General features: G+C 44.6%; 1 non-coding gene across 1 annotated transcript; it reads right to left on the bottom strand.

Moving 5' to 3' along the window:
* Nucleotides 1–4,351: 4,351 nt before the first annotated feature.
* On the bottom strand, nucleotides 4,352–4,458 carry LOC141593318 (small nucleolar RNA R71). The gene has a single exon (XR_012521410.1). It is a non-coding gene; the product is annotated as a small nucleolar RNA R71 (small nucleolar RNA).
* Nucleotides 4,459–4,904: the final 446 nt, after the last annotated feature.

Below are 4,904 nucleotides of genomic sequence, written 5' to 3' on the forward strand. Positions count from 1 at the left end.
GGCAAATAAGCACACTTATACATTTCGTTTTATTTTCTTTTTTTTTGTGAAGAATCATTTCACTCCCGTTTCACATTTCATTTCAAGCTTATACATTTCATTTTATTTTCTTTTTTTGGGGGAATCATTTCACTCCCGTTTCACATTTCATTTCAAACTTATACGTTTCTTTTTTCGTTTTTTTGGGGGTAGCCCTCCCTACTGTCCGGTCATTTTCGGCAACTTTTGCGCTTATTTCTGGGCAATTTTTCGCATTTTTTAGGTCTTTTCTTTGTTTTGCGCTAGTTTAGGCCATATGTACAATATGTGTTTTATGTGCGATTTCTATGTAAATTTCGGCAGCATGACGGCATAAACCGTCATCTACCAAACCTGTTCAAAGCTAACCTGCAGGAACAAACAAGACAACCCAATAGCAAAGGCACTTAGGCCGTCATATATACAATCAAAATGTTCTATGTACATTAAACTGGGAGGGCTCTTGCCCGAAAACAAGTCCTAAGTCCAAAATGAAGTCCTAAAATGTATAAAATATGTGTGATACAGACAACAGAAGCAACAAAAAAGACAACTACTCCTGGTCGCCCCACTCGGTGACCCTGGCCTCAAGAGCAGCGATCTCGGCGTCTCGCACCTCCAACTCCCTCAACAGGCGAGCCGTCTCCTCCTGGGACTGCGCTAGCTTACGCTCCAGCTCGCGCTCCTTCTGCAAATGATGAAGAAATGCCTCATTTCAATCATTTCAAAGGCAAATTAGAAAATTCAAAATGAAGTAAATGACAGGTTCATACCTGTCCTCCTCGACCGCCAGCAAGTGCCTCGATGGCAGTAGCCCGTAGCCGATTGGCAACCCTCCATAATGCCACGTACCGAGACGACGCCACCTGCGTTTCAATAAACAAAGGTTCTAAATAAACGGACAAAATGGACAAATGTATTCTTATACAACAGGAAAAGCCAACTGAGTAGGGAGCTTCGCCTCCGGACCAAGCGCTGCCACTCATCCAGGCCAGCACCTGTCACCGCCTCGCCAAAGTCGCGAAGCTCGAAGATCGTCGTCATCCCCGCCGCGTCGGTCTACTCAAGGGTCTCGGGGTACCCTGGGGGCTCGACGCCCGCCTCCGCAACCTCCTACAAAATTCAAATGAATCTTTTACTTGATGATCATTCATCATTTTATCAAGTCAACTCAAAAGGAAAATAAAGCACTTGCCACGACCAGCCAGTACGCCAACCTCTGGCGAATGAACGTAGAGTAATCCTCGCCAGGAAGAAGAAGAGCGTCGCCACCGATGTCTGCTAAGTCAGCCTCCCTCTCAGCATCGGAAGGCGCCCTAAACATCGTCCGAGGAGAATCGATGGGAACCGTGAAAGCATCACGAGAGCACTGACGAGTCAAGCGCTCACCCAGATACCACACTGGACCCATGACGTCCTCAACATCAACCGACTCGAGCTCCTAGGTCGAATGACCTCGGGCACGAAAGGAGGGGAGTCAAGGTAGTCCACCCAAGGCCTGGGCACCCACTAAGACAAGCAAACAAGAGGTCATTCCTATGATCGTTTCTAAAGAGTAATGAATAAGCAAATGAAGGAAAGTGATTAAGAAATACTCACGTCACTCAGCTTCAGGGCATTCATGCCCCATCGACAGACATCGTAAGAAGATCGATGGCTCTTCCTACAACACATCACCCAATCCCTTACAACGGGATAAGCTCGCGGCCCAGGCTCCGTCCTCTTGGGCGCAAAGCCCAGAAAGTAGGAGTAGACCCACGCCTGCAAAACAAGATAATCAACGACGATCTTTCATGATTCGATAAGATGAATAAATGAAAGTCCATGGTATGAAATGAAGGTTCATACCTCCAACAGCAATCCAGGGCCAACAGTAGCAGGAGAAGTCCCCTTCTCTAGCAGCTCAGGACGAACCATGGCCCTCATGTAGCGAGTGAGGACCTCAAAGTCAGGAGTGACCCAGTCCCAACGACCTAGGTCACTCAAGTCAGAAAGGAAAGGAAGAAGCTTCGTCGATAGCCTCTCCCCCTTGTCTCCAAGGTAGAGTGAAGACAAGAACCACCAGAGCCACAAACGAGCTCTCTGCTCCGCAGTACAAGGAGGAGGAGCCTCCTGATGCGTGTCTTTTATATGATGTTTTGCACCTCATTTTACACGCATTTCAGAGCTCATTTGTGTAGTTTAAGCTACCATTTCCCCCATTTCTGTCTACTTTCGTGTTTTTGTACTTTATTGTAGAAATGTGAAGAATTCAACGGAAATTGAGCTAAATCAGTCCCCGACTATCCTGCATTGCAATTGACGTGAAGTATTCGCTTAAGGAACGAGCTTGGTGCGCAATCCAAGGCCCAAAAGACAAATCCACGAGATTATAGAAGTCAAGTAGCAGCTCAAGCAGTCGATCGACCAATACCATCAGTCGATCGACCAACCTGCGGGTTCCAGAAGCTACTGTACACTGAAGAGCAGTCGATCGACCGCGATGCTTAGTCGATCGACCAAGCTGCTATCCCAGACGAGAATTAAAAGACCGAGGAAGCGCAAGCCCATTGAGTTAAGGTTTTGATAATAAGTGTTACGTATGTTTGCTATATAACGTAACTTAGAACACCAGTTTTAGGGATCCGATTTTTATCTAAGTTTTACACAAGAATATTCGGTTTTTATTAGGGTTGAATATTGTTTTGGCATTGGAATTTCGTTCTTATTCTTAATCATTCCTCTGCAATCTCGGTATTTTTCTGCCTTATTTGAATTCACTCTTATTTCGTTATTAGTATAGAATTGCTAGTTAGGTTCCCGAAACCGTTTTATCGCTTTATGTTAATTGTTTGTTCTACTATTTTTAGCATGAATTCAGTAGTCTTTATCGTCAATATTATTGTTATTTTTGCCATAGCCATGAGTAGCTAAATCAATTGTGCTAGGATGTAGGGGAATTATAGCATAGGCGGCGTAGTATTAATTTGGACTGAAATCGCGTGTCAGTCGATCGACTGCTATACCTGGTCGATCGACTGACCACGTGAGGTTACCTTTCGTTTTAATTGATTTTAATGTTGTATTTAACGAATCGAATGCATGCGACCAGTTAGATGCTTAATTTATGACTGACCCATTAGATCGAAAGATAGGGACAGTTGTTAGACCACCAATTAAAATGACTAAACGTCTTTGAGATCGAAAGATAGGTAAAGTTTAGATTATTAGTCACTTTTCAGGACGAGAGTCAGTATTAGTGATATTAGGGACTTATAGCAAGATCGAAAGATGCTATCTGTTAAGAGTGGACCGAGAGGACCTCTTGTTCTCCCGCCTCACATGTGTTCGATTTGGACCTGTTTAGTATGCTGCCGCCGAAGCTATAACGAACCGACCATCCTAGTACCCCTTCCTTATCTATTTTAATCCGTTTATTTAGTTTACTGTTTTTATTACTCTTAGCTATAGACCAAATCAATTCCACCCCCACAATCGTTACCTTAGACTAGAATTAGACAGCTATTAATTACATTCGCCTCCTTGTGGTTCGACCCTGTTACCACTAGCCTAGGTTAGTCTTAATAGGAAATTATAAATCTTATTTTTGGTACTCACAACGACGGGTATCAAATTTTGGCGCCGTTGCCGGGGATGCAATTGTTCTAATTTTTAGTTGTTTTAATTTAGTCTTTCTTTAGTTTAAGGGACTTCCGTTCCTTAAACTTTTCTTATATTCTTTTTGTAGTTTCTTCTTATGCGCAGGTCACAGGGTGGTGAACTAGTACCATTAAATCCTGAGATCGAGAAATCCTTGGGCGAGTTGAGACGATCACAAAGGGCATTACCGACAGAGGAAGAGCTGAGTACTCTGTCAAGCTACTACGAGAACGCTCTGTTCGAAGGAGATCCACCTACATCTCCTGCCTCTACTTCTTTAGCTGAGACAGTCACTTCTCCAGAAATTCCAGTCATGGCTGAAGAAGCAACCATTGCTAGTCACTCAGAGCCGACAGCTGCGAATCTCTACAAAGGATTCGAACTACCTGGGGAGGCGAGAAAATTCGAGCCAAAGCCTTCCTATATTAATCTGGTTGAGAGAAACCAGTTCGGGGGAGCTGCAAATGAAGATGCAGCCAAGCACATGGAGATTTTTATTGATTATTGTTGCTCTATACCCCCGCCGGCCGGTGTGACCCAAGACCAGATCAAGGAGACCATGTTCATTTTCTCCCTTCGTGATGCTGCAAGGGAGTGGTATAGAGATCTGGATCGAGCTGCTCATGGGATCACCGACTAGAATTCCTTAGCCCTGGCATTCTACAAAAAGTACTTCTCTGCCTCGAAGACGAATGCCATTAGAGCTCAGATCACGAGCTTTAAACAGGGGCCTGATGAGAACTTTCATGAAGCATGGGTCCGTTTCAAGAAACTGGTGCGAACCATACCGCACCATGGGTTCGAAAAATGGAGTCTTTGCAATCAGTTCTATAATGGGCTGTATGACGATCAGAGGGCTATTTTGGATGCTGCAGCCAATGGCCGATTTGCTGAGAACATGGGAGAGACTAAAGGGTGGAAGATCATCGATGATTTGGCCACTCATAAGGCTGAATATGGTAATTCGAGAGGAAACCAGAGGAGAGCTGCTGAATCTTTCTCTGTTGCTGCACTAGAAGCTCTCACTGCAAGGTTTGACAAATATGAATTGGGAGGAGCTTCTAAAGAAGGGATGTGCCATGTTACTTATTTTTTCAGACGGTCCTTTCGTCTCGTAGAAGATGTGGGAGCCGAGGGGCATGTCTCAGAGAATTGTTCTGTCCCCTTTGAGTCTTGTGCTGCCTTTCAACACTATAGGCAGACAAACACGTACTATGAGCCGAATGTCCACCCCAACTTGAGGTGGA

Source organism: Silene latifolia, chromosome 7 (assembly GCF_048544455.1).
Source record: "Silene latifolia isolate original U9 population chromosome 7, ASM4854445v1, whole genome shotgun sequence".
Lineage (NCBI taxonomy): Eukaryota > Viridiplantae > Streptophyta > Magnoliopsida > Caryophyllales > Caryophyllaceae > Silene > Silene latifolia.